This window comes from Bacillus rossius, chromosome 8 (genome assembly GCF_032445375.1).
Source record: "Bacillus rossius redtenbacheri isolate Brsri chromosome 8, Brsri_v3, whole genome shotgun sequence".
Lineage (NCBI taxonomy): Eukaryota > Metazoa > Arthropoda > Insecta > Phasmatodea > Bacillidae > Bacillus > Bacillus rossius.
Window position 1 is genome coordinate 22772966 of NC_086336.1, and position 21853 is coordinate 22794818.

Consider the following 21853-nt stretch of genomic DNA (forward strand, 5'->3'; position numbering starts at 1 on the left):
GAGAAATTCGGTCATTCCAGTTCTTCATCCCAACACCTCAATCCTGGAAGCCATGAGCATCCCAATTTTTCAGCGCATTCCATAGCGTGAAAAGGGGAGGAACTCAGGAGCACTAGTTCACAAGGGAAACGCTTCCAACGTCCCGGAATTTCTCCGCCGGGGTGTTCCAGGGTGAGAGTCTGCGCTTTTAGTGGTGCCTTGCCTCCAGCCACCAACACAACCTGGCATGCTGCGCCTTAATCTAACTTCCAACTCAACAGCTAGTTTTTCTGTCGGGTCGTCCGTATGGCGTGCATCTTGCCCGCGACCATGCCAGAATACTGTTTATCATCTGCACGCTGTCTAATTGTTTAATAGTTAAACATTCCCAAGTATCAGAAGAAAAGAAAATATTAACCCTGGATATACTTTAGTGTTGAAAACAATAAGGATGTCTATGGGTAATGTAAAATGCCAACTATTCAAACAGAGACCGCAGAAACGTAGCTAACAGTTACACGCTGGAGGCATAGAATTGAATGAGTCCTGAAGCTACAATCGCAGTTCTTAAGAAAACGATGTAAAACATGCAATTGGCTTACAAAAGAGAAGCATGGCATATAGATATACAACTATTTTTTGAAATGTTTGGAGCCATTTGAAAAGAACTACACACCACCGGCACTTCTTCTTTACTGGTCTGGTGGTCGTATCTCCAGATATTTGCAGGTTGAGGCCTAGGCATTGACGCTCTGAACTTTTTGCCGTGTTGGTTAGGGGGGTTGGCGCGTATGTGGGTGCCTTCAGAGACCCAATTTGTCATGGGTGTATTTGTATTCTCTGCTGGGTGATTCAAGTGAAGATATTACTCTGAAAAATTGCGCTTTAGGCATTTTTACTCTTCTCGTAACAGAACTGATAATCCCCTTCAGCGTATTCTTAAATGCTTTGAATAAAAAGACACTACTAAGTATATCTTAAGCAGTTTTTGTTTTTTTCTGAAACTCTGTGTGCTGTATGTGTGCCCGGGTAGGCGGGGGCTTTAAGATATCACACTCGTGTGTTGAGGCCGACACGCCCTGCATTTATGACCAATTTGTGAACTCTCAGAAACAACCCAGAAGACTCGTAGCCCACAGTGATGTTGGAGATCCTGTATCTGTGTGACAAACAACTCCGGTGCAGACGCACAGGCACCTAGGGGATTACAAGATCGTAGCCAGTTAGCATTGCTCGGATAACGACCGGTGCTAGTAAAGTAAATCACGCCAGTGTCCAGTATCGAACAAGACCACCCCATTCATAAAGCCTGAGGATCCCATGGCTGCACCATAGTTGTAGTTTTCAAAGTGTTATGTCACCTGCTTGTGATGCAAATTCTTTACAACGCAGAAAAATTCGAAAAATACGAAAGATTATTTGTAAATGTACAAATTTTAAAATATCTATAATTTTACATTAATATTTGTGTTTCGTTTATAAAAAATTATAGTGTAATTTTATATGTAGTTCTTAAGTAATGTAACAAACTATAATGCAATAGAAAGTGTCTGCTAACAAAAAAAAATACATTTTTTATTGGAATCAAGGAAAAGGCTTTTTTGGATGAGATAGGACCCGCAAGATGCAGAAATGGTTTCGAAAATATTTTTACCATTAAAATTGCAAATCATTTAATTTTGATAACCATAAGTTCAGTGATGTTTAAAGACCGTATGAAACTGTGAATGCTAATAATATCCTTTGCATGTTCAGAAATGTTACTGCGAAAAGAAAAATTGTAATGCAGTAGTTATAAGACGTTGTAAAGGTAGACAAGCATAGAATGTATATTTTCAAACATAGGACGGGATATATAGTTGTTTAAAACTGGCTGGGGCACCTCATGACTCGAAAACATGTTTCATCATGTTGTGGTGTGGTGCAACAAGTTACGACGCCAACACATTGCTGCATTTGAAAAGCTGAGTCAGCTGCATACCCTGTCGCTTTCGTAAGAATTAAATAGAAAGGTGTACTGATCTACCATAAGTTTGTGTTTAAGTCAAGTCACAGCAGCACGCGATACTGAATACGAAAAATTCATGAACTCTCTCGAAAACTTTGGACACCGACAAAGATGAATAATTGTATATCTAATGATAAAAAATTATTATAACTCTACAAACTCAGTTTATCTCTTTGAAGATAACGAAACAAAAATATATTGTAAACATGTTAGCAACAAAGGTCTAATAAATAATTTAGTTTGTAATTATAAATATTTCACTAAACAAATCAAAATACATACAGTAATAAATCTGTTTATAATAAACAGTTTTAAGTTTGCATTTTCTTTGATATTTTATTTAAAAATAAGTTTTATTGTGTCTTTTAATGCATGAAGCTCAAGAGCTTTTTACATTGCGCCCGAAGCATTCTCCTAAGATTTTTGTGGTATAAAAGAAATATCGCTGATAACCGGCCGAAAATCCTTGTATAAACATTTTACATAAAAATATCAGGGCTTTATAAGCTAACGAAACTTTTTTTACATTAGACTATAATCTTTATTCTTTAAATTCTTTAACTGTAACATTTGTTTAAAAACTATTATAACACACGCATATTTCAGGAATTAATAATTCATTGGGAATAGGCGTATACAGTTGTGGTCTAAATAAAATATTATAATAAAGAAATGAATTGGTTGTGTTTTTGATAAAAAAGTTCATGTTTAAAACTATAGAGGAACAATGTTCATGGGAGCAATTGTTCCGTGTAACGTATCCAATAATTGTAATTTAACTTAAAATATTAAAGTAAAATAAGCGGTAAATTTTTTTTGTTATGTTTGTATAATTTTTAAAATATTATATTTAGTTGTGAAAATATGAACTATGAAAGTATGATGTTAACTTGATATGCAGTAAGGAACAATTACAAAACCAACTGCTAATCTGTTGACAGGGGAGGGGTTGCTAGGTTTTCAACGCATGTCGCAAGCGTCGAAGCTCTGATTGGCTGATGCTTGTCGTATCAAAATGCAACGCCCAAGTGTTGAGGTCTGTGGCGCAGTAATGGTTCTGGGTTTTGATATCGGGTAAGGCATGGATGTATGTAGCGTTCTTAATTGTAAGGTTACGTTAACATCAATTTTAAAAACGTGCCTTAGTCAGCATGAAAGCACCATCTTTGTAACAAGGAATGATAAATCATAAATTGTTATGCAATATGCATTCAAAGAAACGAAACCCCAGAAATACCAAGTGCAATGCGAAATAAAAAATGTTTATTTCGAACAAAATTTGTGGCTGTATATTCTTTTGTGATTTCTGCAGTGTCTTTTAGGTAGATTTTGAAGACAGACTACATATTGTAGCCATTACCGTTTGTATATACGTATATTTATATATCTTTATATATAATTTTAATTTACACAATAACTGTCATAATTTTGCAGAAATAACTTCCAAACTTACACATAAAATATGGTAATGGAAAATCTTAGTTGTATTTGTTAATAAGCATAATCTCCTCCCCAAAAGAATAAAAACGGCGAAGTTTTTTAAAAATCGTGAAATAGCTTTAACTCTCATTATATTAAAAATATCACATCCGTTTTGAACGTGTTATAACTCGTTGGACTCTTATAATTAATTTTTGATACGACCAAACATTAGGTACTCCAAATAGTGGAAACATTACTGCAACTGGTGGAAAAAAACAAGGGTTTGAGGACAAAAATATCCCTAACTCCTTTATTAGGCACACCATTAAATCGGTTCAAATGGTTTGTATATCTTATAATTATTATCAAAATGTTGGTCCGAAAGAATTTTTGATAAGACAAAAAATTCTGCTAGAGAGTGAAAAAAAAAAAAAAAACAAGGAATAGAATAAAAGAACCTTCTTTACCATGCACACTATCAAATCCGTCCTTATTTATTTTAAACTTTCGTAATATTCTTTATAAACGTTTGTATTAAGTAAATTATATATAAATAACTATTTCAGCAACGTGTGAAATAAATAGGGGTTAAAAGTTAAAAAAATTAATAAATATAAGTTATTTATAAAATATAGAAATATTGTCTGTCACCTTCTAAAAATAATCGAAAACATTTTTCTAAAACCATTTTGATAATACGAACCATTTCTTCAAGAAGTTAAAAAAAAAACCAAGGTTGGAATAAAAAAATTAAAACTTCTGTAAACATGTACACCTATAAATCCATTCGTTTTTATTTAAAACTTTTTTTAAATATTAACTAAAATGCTTGTCTTACGTAAATTTTTATTTAATCAAACATTACTACAAGGGGTAAAAATACATTAATTAAATACATTAAAATCAAAATCTCTTATTAGGTATTACTTCATTCTAAAACACTACAAAATCCGTTAAATTTATTATAAACATTCTAAATATTATCTAAAACTATTGGCTGAAACAATTTTTGATGAGACGAATCATTACCGTAAAACAGGGGTTAAATTAAAAATTCAAACCATACTTGTTAAAAAAAATTCGTTTGAATTCTTTATAAACCATCTTAATGTTATCTTAAACCATAGTCCAAAGCAAATTTTTATAATACCTCATATTAGTGAAAGATTATAAATGCATAACTACCTTAGCATAATATGAAATTCATTCAAAGCTGTTAAATGCTGAATGCATTGTTTTATCAACATTCGAAACATTTTTGCTGTGTAGAATATGAGAAAAGGTTTAATCGCTCATTTAGAAATATTGGGGAAAACATATGGATGTAATGCACATTAATTTCTCAAAAGTTTTCAGAAGTTTATAGAAGTTTCCATAACATTTACAGAAGAAAAAGGTACTTCTAAATATACCTACGCTTGTAGGCTGTACCGAAAGGGATTTTTTTCACAATCATACACTAGTTTATTTATTAGACCCTTAATGACAACCATGATACCGCATATTGTTGTTTATTTATTCTCCAAGTGGCAGGCTGCGATTGCAGATTAAAAATAATATTTTAGCTTTATTTAAGGTTTTAAAATTTTTATGAGAATTTTAGTTTCAAAGGTTTTTAGAGAAATTATGAAGTTTGTATTACTATTAGTTTTTTAAAAAGCAAGACTTTAATAAATAAAAATTATAACAAATATTAGGCATAATTCGTTTCAGACAATGCCAAGTTTTAAAGAATAAAATAGATGTAGTCATAGACAAGATATTTAAAGTTGTTTTACACATAAATTTTTTTAATATACATAAAATTGAAATATGTAAAATATTCGTCAAGTTTGGTGATGGACAAAAGCAGAACAAGAGGGTAGAAGTGGGAATAATGTTTTACAGGAAAAATTATTTTAACCATATATATCGCATCCGATGAAAGTTCTTCGTAAAATTTTTAACAAAATATTTTGTCTGGATAAATTTTCCTTTCAACAAAACTCCTTTAAGAAGCAAACTAACAAATATATTCCACATTATAAACATTCTGAAAATCTTCCAAAACTTTCGTGTGAAATAATTTTTGGATTCAACAAAACTTTACTGAAGGAGTGGGGGTAGGGAAATTATAAAGGTGTTAAATGACAAAGAACTTCATAACTTGCCTGATATTAACATTATATATCAAATCCTCTTAAATTTCCTGTAAGCCTTTCAGTTATTTCCTTAAACTTATGTTTGAAACAAAATTTTTGATCCAAACTATCATTATTGCACATGGGTGGATAAAATAGAAGTTCAAGGACAAAAAATATTATATTCTCCGTACTAAGTACGTATCAAATTTTTACAAATATACTGCAAACCTTTTAAATATTTATTTTACTACGTTTGCCTTAAACAATTTTTGACGGGACTATTCATTACTGCAGGGGGTTAAATATAGTGAATAGAGGACATAAGAAATCATAACTCCGTTAACAATCACAATATTAAATCCGTTAAAAATCATTTTGTAAATATTCTAAAAACTCCATAAAACTCTGGCTGAAACGCTTTTTGGTAACGGCAATTTTTGACTTAAATGGAGAACATTTTCTTACTTTCAAACTTATGGTAGTAAATAAACTTATTGGCCCATGCCAATTTTTATTTAATGGTCACGTCATTCATATCGAGAATATTTTCGAAATCCTACGAAAATGCTAGATTAATAATTAAATATGATACATTGGAAACATTTTGGCTGATTTGAATAAGCAAAAATATTTTATCATTGCTTTTAGTTATTAGAAGTTTAGGATATTTTGAAAATTATATTTTTAGAATGTTCCAAATTTTATACAATTTGAAAAATTTTCAGGAATGTTTGAAAATAAATTGGAACATAGAAATTTACCTGCGTCTGTAGGGTGAGCCGAAAAGGAATTGTTAACTCATATAATGTTAACAGATTTATTACATTTTTTTTAAATTTTTTGGTAAATATTGTAACGAGGATAGCAGATGCGAGGCAATGAGGCACGCCATCTTGACAGCCAGCCCGCGCACTCGTCTGCGGGTTGGGGTACAGTCCATTACCATTACATGTCTAATTATATTATATCAACGGCCCCTCACTCCCTTCCCTGAATTCTCTGCGACTCTGGAGGGTTAGACAAGTTCACAGAGCCCCACGTGCATGAAGTGGCATAAATAGAATACCATTGTTCTGGGAGTTTCGGTTTTCAAGTCGACCCTGATGACGCGACAGTTTGAAGTTGTACGAGACCATTCCAGGAGGAAGAGCTGAAGGTGTATAAAGGGGAGACGCCAGCCTACAAGGCAGTGAAGATAAGAGGGTGTGTGACACCTTGGTGAGAGAAGGTGGACGACGAGTGACGGGATTCTTGCGCGAAGACTGGTGCATCGGAGACCGTAGCAACTGAGACTGTGCTGGGTGTGTGGTGGACGAGTGAGTAGTGTGAGTCATTGTGTTGGGACGGAGGTGTGCAATAAGAAACGAGCAGTAGGGAAAGCCAATGTCGAGGCTAGTTCCAATTGGTAGAGAAAACTGTGGAATAAATGAATGAGTAATTTATATGTGGATAGACCATGTAACTTAAAACTATAGGTATTAGGTAACAAAAAATGTTGTTCATTATTATCTGTGCTATCTTTTTTGAACCAGTGTTGTACCAAAACTACAGAAACCTAAGTATGTATGGTTTCGACAAAACTATTTTTTTTAAATTTATGAATGTTTTAGTGAAAATAAAAAAGTTGCAAGATGGAAGCTACGATGGTTAGTCCAAAACTGTATACCACACGATTACAGCTAAAAGTGACAAAAATTTTGCCTTTAAGTCAATAACATATTAAAAATGACATTTTTCGCAAAAAAAAACCTTTAATAAACAATTAAATATCGTTAAATAATATATTTGACAAAAATTATTTGCAAAAAGATGAAAAATTATAAGAAAATATTATTTAGGATACTACAACCTTCAGCATTTTGATGTAATGTTGGCAGAAACTTTGCGTTCTTGGCAATTACAAGAGGGATATCTTCAAATACGTAAAAACTCTTAACAAATTTTCATTACATATGTGTAACATCGAAGGGCACAAATTATACATGCAATAAGTCGAAGCTAACGCCTTTAATTTAGATAAAGTAGATAAGTTATTATTTTATTTAAAATGTACATACAAATACAGTGACGTGTCCCGGCAACAGCGTCCAGTGCTGGAGTGGCTTATGGTGGGGTAAAAAACCCGCTGGTATGCTAGCAGCTGCTCTTTGTCCCTCGGATGTTGGCCCTTGTCTGAGATGCCTGCGTCCTGCCCTCTTGTTGGGCAGGGGAACAAGGAAGAGGAAAAGTACTAGACCGTAATCCTCGGAAGGCCACTCCAGGAGGAGGGTCCTAGAGCGTAATCCTCGAAAGGCCGCTCCAGGGGAAGAGGGATGCTAGAGCGTAATCCCGAAGGCCGCTCCGGAGGAAGGAGAGAGAGAAAGAATGAGAGGGGAGAAGAGGAGAGCAGAAAGTAATACACCCTATTCTAGATTCCTGCTGTATTTCCCCAGATTTCTCTGGGGTTAGGATCTCTGACTGGTACAGTACAAGCCAAGCTTATATACAAGTCGGTTACATTATCATTACAGTCAATATTTACAGATTTAGCCTTTGCAGCATGTTCTATAAGATGTCACTGACTGTCCTGATCATAAGCTAATTTCTGACTCTCGGGATGCTCCCATCACGAGTGGAAGCCCGCTCCTTCCCTGAGTAATGACACAATGAATCCCAATTATTTACATTCTGAAGCAGGCACCATCTATTGGCGCCGGGTGCATCACCATCTTACAGGATAACTAGCTTAGGCATAGAGATTAGGTAAAAAATACCCTGCGGTGTCGGGGCAGCCATGTTTGTTTCAGGGATGACCATGTAGCTCTCGCACAAGGGGGCCGAGGCCAAATGCAGGACACGACAACAGATTTAGATAATTAAAATGTAACTGTTATTTTTTTATATAAATAATCTCAAAATGTATTTTTATTATTATTATTAGAGAATATTGTCCTTCATAATTGAACTAGACTGTTATTGCTTTATTTTTTTTAAATTTTATTGACATTGGATATGTCGTGCAATACAAATACCAATGAAATTCCTCCATTTAAAAAGACGAACATAAAGTTTTAGCTCTACTTTTAAAAGAGTAATTTTTTTTTTAATATTTAAGGTAAGTTTACAAATAATTCATTACAAATAAATCTGTAAAACTCCTGCATTGTACCTCGTTAACACATTAGTTTCAAATTACGATGTCTCAAAAGTACGGTTCAAAAGTTGTCATGTTAGCTTATATTCATGAAATTATTAACAGCGAGCTCTTTAGGCAAGTTTCGGTGTTTCTCTTATGCCCTTTCTACAGTGGGTCTGAAACCGAGACGGACCACGTAAACGGAAACGTATCACCCGTAACATTACACGATCGCGTCCGCTGCTTCCACAATGCATGGAAAAGTAACAATGACAACCTATATATGAGATTTCATTTCAAGATTACAATATATAAATTTTATTAAAAAATATATAATTATTCGAGATCCTATCAACAGTTGCATCTTCATACATAATAAAAAAATTACATTGATAATAGAACACTATCTATTCTTTTACTGAAAAATTTTCAAACGTATTTAGAACACAAACAAACATGGCTGCCATCGCAGCGCGCAGCCAAATACTTTACAAGTTTGTCACGATGACTTTGATTCAAATACCGACCCATTATTTTTTTTCTTCTTTCCATAATTTTGAGAAATATATTCAGTAAAGTTCTGGAATTTTTCCTTACCAGTGCTGTTTACTTTAGAAACATAGGCCATAACCGATTGTTTCTTTAAACTTCCTGATCACACTATACAACTCATGGGCGTGTGTCCGTGGAGAGGAGACAGTCCCTCTGGAATTAAGAAGCCCCTTACTGAGGGAGCTCGCTTGCACTGGCTAAAGCGTGACTGTGAAAAAAGGTAAACTTCAAAACTATGTAAACAACAGTATATTTTTAATTTTTTTGCTTGATACATGCATTTAGGTGAAAACTTGGGCACTATGCAACATACAAGCACACTATAGGGAGATAACCCTCGTCGGTTGAATGCCACCCGCAAAACTCTCGGACCACGCGGACACCCATTGTGAATTTCCGCCAACCTTTCTTGCGAACCTACAGATTGGCGCCCGTGCAGTTGAATTGTGATTAAATGAACATTTTCAAGATTCCAGATTCAGATCCTTTCACCGTAACCTTGAATACCGTTCAAATGAACCGAGTTCTCTGTAGGCATGAGTCAAGCTTCATCTGTATTTATAAAAATCTATGTTTGTATGTATTTTCCCAATGGACTCCAAAACGGCCGGACCGATAGGTATTGATCAAATTTTCATGTCATCTTTAGATTATCCCAGTGGGTGATCCTGTGAATTTTGGTAGTGAACGGATAAACAGATTTTTATTTTTGTTTTTGAAATTTTGTGTCATATTTTCAATACAAATTAATTCAAAATTAGATCTTTCTGTTTTTTTTTTTAGATATATTAATATTCACAATTAAAAGCGATATAAGTGGATAATGGATCTTATTCCAGTGTACATAAAAGAAAATATGACAGATTCAGCAGCAACCAATGAAATAAAAAAAGACCTTTACATGAGAAGTAAAGTTGAGGAACTACCTTAATTCTGCATACCAGATCGTGAACACGTTGTTCCATTCTCTGTTTAAGCCTCGGTCTCATCACACGCCAAATAGGTTATTTAATTTTTCTGTCATTAATGAAGAAATCATTTTTTTATTTTGCCTGCTTTGCCACATTTATTTTCACCAGATGTTCAAAAAGCGCATTTTCTAACTTTATATTTTTCATTAATTGATAATTATAATGTACTCATAAATAATATTTAGTTAAATTCTTTAGAGCATTTTTTTTTTTTGGCAAAACCAAAGCCCGCGAATAATAGCGATAACATAAATATAAAATAACTAAAAAATGCGTTGGGGGTAGTAATTAATTGTTGACCGTTGATATCAAAATGGTTCAGATAAGCCTTTATTGAATGCATTAGGACGGGTTCGTCTCTAAACCACTATCAATGAGACGTAAAGAAAAAAAATGTTGATAATTTTTATTACAAAATGGAAAAATTAAAAGCTTATTATGTTTCATGTAACATGTCTTAAATTTGACCGATCTGAAAAGTAGTACCAATGGTCTACGAATCCTTATGCCACCGTTGTCCTGCCACAATATTTGAAAAATAACGTCAATTGTTTAATTAAAATCGCAGCTGACACCATCTTCAGGGAAGTAGGTACACTGTTTAAATTACAGTAAGTTTACGGACTTTTCAAAGAAGAATTCACCTCGAAATAACTAAGAGTTCTGCATAATTTATGATAAATGTATCTCCGTAGTAATTGCAACGTATTTTAACTTCTGAGTTTGGTTTTCAGTGTAAAAATAAACGTTGAAGAAATTTTAATGTTTCCGAAGGCGCATTAACAATATTTTGAATGTTTTAATGACATGCAAAAATTGTTGTTGGTGATTCAAGATAACGGTAAATTTACGAAGACCCCTGGATAACGTATAGCTAGCGTTATTCGTAAATTAAAGGTGAAAATTTTTAACAGTATACTGATTTAGTTAACTGCTAACTTAAATGTCGACGGAAACGTCTATTTCGATGAGGCTAGAACCCAAAGCCAAGCAACTTCAACTTGGCCTAGTTGGTTAGTGTTCGCCTCCACCTGGTGATGCATTCGTGAAATGTAAAGAGTGAAACAAGTTGCACTCCACAGACTCTACTCACGAGGAGAGTCCTCGAATCTCCAGCGAGGAGTAGCCACTGAGGAGGTCGCCTGTATTCCTCGGCCTGAGACGCCGACAAGAGACACCTCCTGCTCGCCTCGGTGTCCGCCGGTCACTGCCGGGACTATGACCGACATTCCCACTCACGCTCACAGCGCTGACCTTAGCTGGCCGGGATACGGCTAGGTGGAAGGGGTGGGGAGAGGCACTCTGGGAAGGGGTGGGGGTATGTCACTCTCACCCGCGACGGGAAAAACAAGCCTGTGCTCTTGCCTCTCTTGGCTGGAAGTTTCGACACCATACCTGCATTATCTGCAGGATTGTAGAACTACGAGTCCACCCTGAATAAGGGCAAGGTTTAAACTGCCAATTAACAAACATACAGAGGGTTCAAAATCTCTTTGATATTAATTTATGGGTGGCAGGGGAATTAAAAAAGCCAGCGGTTTCGTTAAGGAGCAAATGAAAAGTAGGAATGGCCATGGATCTAAACAAATTTTCTCTCAGTTTGCTCGAATCCCAGAAAGAACCTTGAATACACTCTTCGAATACAAATCTATGTGTCAAGGTTAAACAAAATATAACTATACACTTAAACAATTTTAACCCTGGTGTTGAAGCATTCTACCCTTTAAATTGTTGTTTCACAAATTAAGTTTCCAGAATCTATTCATTTCTATTATTAATTATATAACTACATGTTAAAAGTATTATACATTGGAAAATTTTATCAGTAAAGTTATGAAGAAAAAAATTATATATTTAATTTCAGATGTTATAAAATGTGAATTATTAAAATTTAATTTATTCCTTTTAATAATTTCCTTCCAATCCTTTGCACTAGTATTGAATTTTTTAAATACTAAGGATTTGATGGGGTTTTGATGATTGGCGGATTAGATTGGCCTATCCACAACGCAAAGTTTCAGGGGCAAATTTCGCCCGAATTTAGGCGTTACTCCCTTGGCTGAGTCTTCCACATGGTGCTGTCACTAACACGAGTGTCACGTGGTACGGCCGTGTGCTAGCTGACGCCTGTTCGGCCTACTAGATCCAGGACACTATCCTCGAGACATAGCGATATAACAGTTCTCCTGGCGCCGCACAGTGTGCAATATGACCAATCTAAAGGGACAAAAAAATTTTTTTTCGCCTTTTTAATTATGGGTTGTGGTTATTGAAATGTTATCGTACAGACTTCAGACCATTCTGTAATGTGCTTGGTTGACCGTTTTAAAAATTCTGCGTGCATTCTGGAGAGCTGATAAGACAGCTGTATCGGAGGAGCGCTCCCGGTCGGGGCAGTATTGGTGCGTAATGCGCTCTTTCAAGAGCTGGTACAGTTAGTACGAGTGGTGTTTTCTTGTTTTATGATAATGGAAGACGTTCGTAAATGTATGTTCTTTAATTTGTATGAGTAACGCATACTTAATTGTGAATATTTATCCATATTTTTATTATTTATTAACTGACGAAAAATAACAATAAAATGTATACTTCATAAATTTCAATTAGAGTTATAAAAAAATGTCCGCAATATACCATCACGAAACTTCTGCAGTGCAAAGCTCCATATTCATATTAAATGTTTTCACTTTAATATTCTGCGCAGTTTTGAGCGATTGATAGTTTTTAAATTTTTTTCAGAGGTACTGCTCATGTCACGTGGCGATCTCTTTAACATTTGGCTGCGTAGTGAGAAAACAAAAAGGCACGAAGAAGTATGTAAATACGTAGTGAGTTTCTTTGTCGTGAAAGAAGTGCCAGAAAACATTCAAACTATCTTAAAAATAGAGTGAGGTTGTTTTTAATCCAACTGAATAAACTTTGGGCACAAAGCGGAAGGCATTGTGATAGATTTGTACAGCAAAACACACAGTGGCTTCGGGGGGATTTAAACTAGGAAATGAACTGTAGCAATGTTTTCGTCTGCTGCTACACAACCCTTCAACACCTGGGCCAAGCACATCGCCTGCAACTGATGCTGGACGCCCTAAGAAGCATTTCAAAGATTGTAGCAGAAAGAGTAAAAGGAGGAAAGTTCAACATTTGCTGCAGTCCCAGACTCCTGAAGAGATTTCGTTTGCCACTGAAGTAAGTTTACGAGATGCTGGGAAAAGAGAACATCACTGTTATTGTTAAAGAATTATCTATAGCATCGCCACAAAGAGCGACAAAAATAAAGAAAGTAAGAATGTCCGATAAAGAACCTATATTGTACACAAATGAAGAGGCATTGGCTTTTTTCTTGACGCACAACTTAACAACCTACCAATACAAGCTTCTGCAGTCTCAAGCCAAAGAAAAAAACTGTAGTATATATCCACCATATAATATGTTACAGGAAGCCAAACCAATGTGTTACCCACTTAAAGAAGCTATTTTGATCACTGAACTGAGCACAGAAATAAATCTACAAGCCCTTCTTAACCACACCATTGAAATAATTTTACTAGTGCAAAATGAAGTAGTAAACCAGATGTTGTCTGAATCTGATATCAATAACATGTCGTTAATATGCAAGTGGGGTTGTGATGGAAGTTCAGGACACAGTATATTTAAACAGAGGTTTGAGAAAAAAACAGGCGAGGTTCCCTATGGCGAATATTTTTTCGTTATATCATTTGTTCCTCTGCAGCTCCACATAAATGAATATCATAAACGAATTATTTGGCAGAATCCAAGACCTTCCTCTACTATTTATTGTCGACTAATAAAATTGCTCTTTAAAAAGTAAACAGAAGCATAAATCCAAGATGAAAGTAAGATCATTAAGAAACAAATAAATGAACTGTCACCAACCAGAGTGACTATTTGTGGCAATGAAAGAGATGTTCGTCAAACAATGTTGATGACTATGGTTGATGGAAAAATTTGTAACGCTTTGTCCAATAATCGGTCATCACAAAAGTGTTATATATGTGGAGCATCTCCTAAACAAATGAACAAAATCTAAATATCACATAAAACAAATGTAGATCCATCAACATATGCATTTAGTCTGTATACACTCCATGCCTGGATTCGGTGCTTCGAATGCTTGCTGCATATATCTTACAGGTTGGATATGAAAAAGTGGCAGGTCCGAAGATAAAGTGATAGATCAAAGTATGAAGCGAGAAAAAAATTAGAGATGAGTTAGATCTAGTGGTTGACACGCCAATACCTGGTAGTGGAAACACAAATGATGGAAATACTTCCAGGAGATTCTTCAAAAATGCACGTGAAGTCGCATCTATAACTGCAATTAATGAAACCCTTATTAATCACTTCCGTGTTATCCTGGAATCCATATCAAGTGGTCACAGTATTAATGTTGGGGCATTTGAAAAATATACTGAACAGACCCGGAAAATTTACTTGGATTTGTATTCGTGGTTCTATATGCCAGTCACGGTTCACAAACTCTTGGTACATGTACCTGCCATCATCGAATCATGTTTATCGCCCATTGGACAGCGGTCTGAAGAAACCCAAGAAGCGCGGAATAAAGACTGCAGGCAATTCAGGGTAGGGCATACAAGAAAAACATCGAGATCAGCAACAAACAAGGATCTTTTTAATCGCCTGCTGATTTCTTAAGATCCAATTATCTCTGCTCTGAGAAAACGTCCACCAAGGAGAACAGGAAGATTATATTCTGAAGTATTGCGCTTGTTGGCAAATCCACTTCCGCACATCACCACAGTTAGTGCAAATCGCGAAGTGCAACTGATACAGATGATATTGAAGAGGATATCTGAATAGTGTGTTGAAACTAGTCAGTTATTTAATAGCTTACTTAAATCAAAAATAGTTTTTGGGTAGCCTACATATTACAAGGATATGACATTAATTGTGTTTAAAACATCTGTATAATTTAATTTAAACTTTTTATGTAATAAGTGATGTAATATGTGATGTTTTACGCCCTGCCTTTGCTCCAATTCGCTTCACTGTTACTAAAATATTTCCTCTAGCATCTGTAAGAAATGTTTGTGTTTATTTCATTTTATATTTTTAGTTAAGTTCTTAAAATTGTGTGTAGTCATATTGATGACACTTAATAGCTTTATTGGAATACTATTTCAAGTTTAGCATGCTTTAAAATTTGTTGCGTTGGGTTGTATTCATCAGTGAATGATGAGAAATATTTCTTGAAGTATTTATATATTAATTTTCAAACTGCATGAAAAAATACACCTGCTCTATAATTAAGATCAGTGTCACATAAAACCTGTAACTGTTGTTTGGTGAGATTTGCATACTTAAATATTTTATGTAAAAACCTTGTTAACTTCAAAGGATGGCAGAAAAACGCTTCTATAGTAATAAATTTAATTTTATAAAAACTTAAAAACTTTCTACTTCTATAAAAACATCAACTAAAGAATTTTCCCTAACAGGTAAAGTCTGGTTCGAAAAAAAAAAACATAGCCTATACTTTGTTTTGCTAAGTAAATGAATTTCAGTAATGTAACCCTGTATGGTCTTCTATAAATACTATAAATATTGATACCAAAATTGTCAGAAATCATTATATAACTAAATAATCATTAAAACAGCAAATAAAAGCAAAAGGAAACATCATTGGCTTGAGTTTCGAATTTTGTCCCTCCAGAATGCTCATATTGCACACTGTGCGCCAGCAACAACCTTCGTAAAGGATAGCTGTGAAATCCAAAACTCACCCACTCACTGACTCAACACTGTATCTCTTAACACAAGAGGCTTGTATAGCTACCATATTAACAAAGGTTCATAAAACATCATAGCGAACCACTAAAGGAGGATATTTCGTGTCATTCGTGTACGATGAGCAGTGCAAGAGCGTTCTACCTGTGGACTTCCCTAAGGAAGTACGGGCACATCGGCTATCTATTTAAATTTTTTGTGTGTTAAGACTTTTAGACGAGACGATTAGATCGTGTGTACGCTTAGCGTTAAATAACTCAGGGTTACGCAGAGACACTAGGCCGGCTTGCAGAGTCCGTTAAGTAAAATCTATGCAAAAAACCTTTACAGGTTAATCCAATGGAGAAAAACTTTACTTTGTCTCAAGTCATGACTGTGCAAGCCGACCTTAAGGTGGTCTTCTTGGATAGGGGGCCTCTTACAAATTGTTCAAGATTTATTAAATATGTCGGATGAAAAACATAATGTCTCTAGCTACAACTCTCAAGAAGTTCTAAACACAGTTTGTATACCTGAAAGCTTAGCGAACTAAAAAAATTCTCTCAAATAATGTCAATATTAACATTTCAATTTTAAAATATTTAAATTTTGTTTTAAGAGGTATTATCATTTTTGTGGAAAATAGTTATCTGAAATAGTGTCATTCCGTCTTATAGAACAGATAAAATGGGGGTCGTTACCACAACTCCGAAATACCACAACGCCAAACGTACAATAACGCCGAATACCATAACGCCGAATGCCAAATTGACCACAACGCCGACAGCTAGAAAACTGCTGTGTACCACAACGCTGAAATACAGTAAAGCCGAAAAATGTTGCTGCGGGGAGGGGGAGGGGGCCACAGGAGAAAATTAAATACAACTGAATGAATTTGTGTGCTAACCTTACCTAACCTAACCTTTGTGGCAGTGCTGCAATGACATTTTTCGGCGTTAATGTATTTCGGCGGTGTGGTAATTCGGCGTTGTGGTACACAGCAGTTTTTTAGCTGTCGGCGTTTTAGTCAATTTGGCATTCGGCGTTATGGTATTCGGCGTTATTGTACGTTCGGCGTTGTGGTGCGTCCCCATAAAATGGTACCCACTGTTTGCACATTAATACTGCCCGTCTTGTTAATATTAAACTTGTTGTATTTGATCGTTATAAAGTATTAATATTTTTCAATTTTAATGTTTGCTTTTTTGCTTAGATGACCATTAGGTAATATATTTTGACAGTACTAATATAGTTGGATTAATTTACAAACGAAAATTCTAATTTAAAAGGAAATACTAAGAGTAACTATTTGAAGCAGTCAGTCACTATAAATAACAAAGCATTTCATTTAATTATGGGTTTTGCTCAAACAGAGCCCACATTTTTAATGTTTAATACAATAAAACATTTTGTTAAAAAATGGTTAAAAACCAATATGACGTCTTGAATTTGTGTCTTCTTAGAAGAAATCATCTTGAAATACAAAAAAAATAAAAGTATTTCCATAGTTATCATTCAAAATTTTCCTTCATGAAATACAATGTTTAAGATATATTTGAGTTTCCTTTACATATTAAAATGGTTTCTAAATATTTTTGCCCTATGGCTTATATGTGGCAACAGAGCACACCGAAACCGGGACAGCCCGAATTGAAGAACTAATGCATTATGCATTGGCAAGAGATGACCATTAAAGTGCGCACAGCAAACTGAGGACAAGACAAGCTACAGTATTTGTTGTTCTTTACAAAAAAAATTACAACTGTCGCTTAGTGTTTAGATATTCTGTGCACTGTTATAAAGTGCAGAAAATTTATGGAATTTTCAATTAAGAATTGACCTTAGAAAAACTAAGACCCATTTTCAAATACAAATAACTGAAAATAAGTAGAAACAAAGCCGTATTTACACTTCCGCGTTATATGTATAGTTCTAAACAAATGATAAACAGAGCAGAGTGTTTTTGCTGTATACTTAGCATATTTTTTGAATGTTTTGTAAATATACCAATACTATTATATTGGATTCATGTCAAAAGTATGTGAACTCAATCCGTAAATTTACAACAAAAAAAAAGCCGCCAATTTACGCAGATCCCTGGATAATTTGTAACCATGGTTCTGCGTAAATTTTAAGTTGAAAATCTTATAACAGTGCGCTTACTGTTGGTAAGGTTCTTGAGGGCACCATCTGCCAGCCACACACACGGTGCGTAGAATTCAGGAAAAATAACGCGACTTCAAAACTACTCAAAATATACTAGTGGAGTATTTTCGCTGAGGGCGTAAAAGTGATTTGGATTCCGGATTAAGTTCCTAAAATATATTTATAAAGGAGTTTTTAATGGCTAAAATGTGTGTTTTCAGAGTAATTTTTGGGGAAAAAACCACCAGTACAGATTCTTAAGGGACTTGCATTAAACCTTTTATCTTCATTTCTCCGCCATATAAAATTTCATGGTTGTCCTATGCAAGACGAAAAAACTGCGCATCAGTTCACGGCCTTGCGCTTAGAGGCGACACCGAGCTATAAATACAAGCGAGCGTCGCACTTAGCAGCCCGCTTCACTAACTCAGATACACCCCTCAACGTGGAGGCGCCGAGCCGGCCCCAGCCACTTGCCAACGAGCACGCATGGACGCGGCTACGTAAGCCTTCGTACAGTCGTGTTACTCGCTCCGCCACTGACGTAACTGAGGCCAACGCTTCAAAACTAACCGGCTCTTCGTAACAGCGAAACCGTGTACAGCAAGTTCATCTCTTTGGATCAGCTATCTTGTCCGGTTCTCTCTTTCTCTCTCTTTCTTTCTCTTCTCTCCTTGCTCTTCGCCCACACTTTCTCCTCGCTTCATCGTCGGCCTCCATTGCGACTTGCGCTTGCGTGACCGGGTCATGAACCAATTCAGAGGTGCTTCCGCTAATGCCGCGGTCGAAGTTCTAGACTTTGCTGGGACCTCGGCTGTTAACTTTTTTCTGTTACTAATTTTCAAACTATAAAAAAACCAGTTAAGCCAACATTGACCTTAAATTTCGTCGATGTTAACGATGGTAACTTGGTATCGAACAAATGCATGTGTAGCAAATCCACTTGAAGTACGAAACTCGGGCACGAAATTTAACGTAGAATTCTTAAAATTATGCAAAACGTGATAAATGTTTGTGCAAATTGTGTTTTCAACTAAATTTAATGACACGATACACATGTAATTTTCGTACCAACCACTATAATTCTCTACCGAAGAAGTTACGTTGGCTATTGAATCATTGATTAGGAGACCAAAATTTTTTAACTAATTAATAAAACGGTCCCGATAAAAGCGAAAAAAGTCTTGAAAAAATAATAAACCACGGATTAAGACCTAATTATCGACAAGAAATTTTATTAAAACACTGCACATCTTGTTAAAATTCAGCAAAAAGTTAATGCTTTAAAGTTTTCCTTTTGTCTTAGTTAACTTTAGTTCACACCATCTGCCATGGTGAAATATTGCCGTCCCATTCACGTAATTACTGATACTAAAAGTAGTTTATTTAATGCTAAGATGTTTGATATAAATATATTTATAAATATTTATATTACTTATGCTATTATAATATAAGTGGCGACGCGGGCTCAGTTTTGGACTGTCACGTGACCCACTCTCTCATCACACGAGTTCGATTACCGGCGGCGGTAAAATAACGATTTTTTTTCAGCAATTGTGAATTTTAAAGGCGTGGTTGCTAGCTGACATGTCTTCTCGGGGTGAATTAAGATATATTCAGAATATATGACGCAGTATCAATAAACTGAATTATTACAGTTGTAATAATTCCCGAAAATGAATTCAATATTAAACGTCGATGACTTTAAAGAAAAACTAATGATAAACTTCAGCCACACTATTAAGTGACACCCCTAGACGGGAGTGAATATGTGTTAGTAAGGTGAGATACGTCCGACGCTCGCTGGTGTTTCTAGCGCGGTATTGCCTCTAAGCACAAGGATCTGAACTAACGCGCAGTATCCTCATCATGCATAGGGTAAAGATTAAATTTGAGCTGTAACTATATCATTATATGGCGGAGAAATCAATATAAACGTCTCATGCAAGTACCTAGAGTGTTTTCAAAAATCTCTGGACGCATTTGAGAACTACTTATTCATCCTCAGCCTATTCTTAAATGTTTTTCGTAAACGCATACCACTTTGATATCTTAAGCAGTAGTTTAAAAATCACGTTGTTTCATCTGAATGTGCATAGCGTATGTGTGCCTATGTAGTTGGGGAGGAATTTTCAATATTTTGACGTGACAACGTCTAATAAATTGATGAACGCCGGCTGCAGGCACAAAAAAGTGTCCCGTAACGAACATTGTCCCACTACGGATGTCACACTACGGATGTGTCCTATTATGCTCATTTACGCATGCGTGGCATCTTTCTTCCACTCGATTGGAACAACCATCGATTTGATTTTTCAATCATATTTTCGTCGTTTGAATTATTAATATTATGTAATTTAACGATCGTCCACCGATTTTTCACCACGGTATTAATTTCCCGCCTACCACTTTAAGAAATAAACATGGCGGACTACATACGTTTTTAAAACTTCCACAAGACAAAACAAAATTTTTATAAAACAACATCTGAAACAATTGTTTCCAATATGGCCTCGTTGTCGTGCGCTTAGCATCGCTGACTATCAATCCAAAGGTTGACGGAACGAATCATGGCCGCTGCGATACCTTCATTTTTGTGCATGTAAAAATAAATACGGCGTGCGCGACACTACAAAAGTAATAAATATATTTGAATTAATGAATGCAAATAAAAGTAAATTTATCAATTAAATTGTAGATTTCATTTCAATCCTTCTATGTATCCATACAAAATAGTGATAAATCTATAAAAATTATTCAATTTTATTCATAAAAGTATGCAGAGGTAGATTTTATCACACAAAGGATAGAAAAATTAAAAAAAAATTCTTCCTCAAAGAATATAATATTTTTAATGCCTAAATGGTTTGGTTGCAAAAACCTATTACGGCTCAGTCTCAGGCCGAATATGATATATAATTTTCTTCTGGATCAATCATTTCATCAATGTTTGGTTATGACGTTGTCACGTTAAACTATCGTCCGTAAACCGACTTTATAACCAATTTTTTTAGATACATAACTGTAATGGCCTAAAAACGATTGAGACCAATGGTATGTCTATCTGTTTCTAATCATCAATATTAGCGGGAAATCACGAATAAATTTTTTGACACATGCAGGTATACAGGTTTACGTCACTTTGACGGACGCTCAAGGAAAATTTTTGGAAGTAATTAGCCTTGGCCTATTGTGAGGTACACCATGCCACGATGCATCTCGTCGTTTCACCGCCGATCATCGATGCCGACCTCCGTAGTGTAGTTTGACTTACACCGGCCGTCTCTCGATGCGATGGGTTCTGGGCAAATATACTAGAGACTTACAGCGGAGAGCTCCAAGAATTTTGTGTGAAAACCTGGCGTTGTTGTCAAAGAGAGTCTAACGGATGGTAGACGGTACGCCCAGTATGAACAATGTATCTTTTTATACATATGGTACCAACATTATGACACTAAAAATAAACTTATATTCTTTTGGAAAAATTATGTTTGGACATTATACAAATATATGGGAGCTATAAACCTATAGTTCTTAGAGGGTTTAATCGACGTTAGTAAAGTTAGACAACAGGTAATATTATCCTATAATTTGACATTGTGTCTGTAAAATATATTTATAGTTACACCTCTTGCCACTAGATTAGTATAGAGCTGTCCAGTATTAGTCTCTAATAAATTTGCTCTGGGTTTGAGTCCCAGGTAAGACACTTTTTATGCACGCTTTCCCGTTTGCGTTCCCTCGTACGCTACGTTATCAAACCACATCGGGGCGCGTTTGCAAACACCGCGTT

The 21853-nt window shown here is 35.3% G+C and overlaps 1 protein-coding gene across 1 annotated transcript in view; it reads right to left on the reverse strand.

Moving 5' to 3' along the window:
• Nucleotides 1–11421, reverse strand: part of LOC134535582 (very long chain fatty acid elongase 7) — a 105297-nt gene extending 93876 nt beyond the window's left edge. The window contains exon 1 of the mRNA XM_063374791.1: nt 11264–11421. The gene's annotated coding sequence lies outside the window, so the exon portion shown is untranslated. The remainder of the gene's footprint in view (nt 1–11263) is intronic.
• Between the last annotated feature and the right edge of the window lie 10432 nt (nt 11422–21853).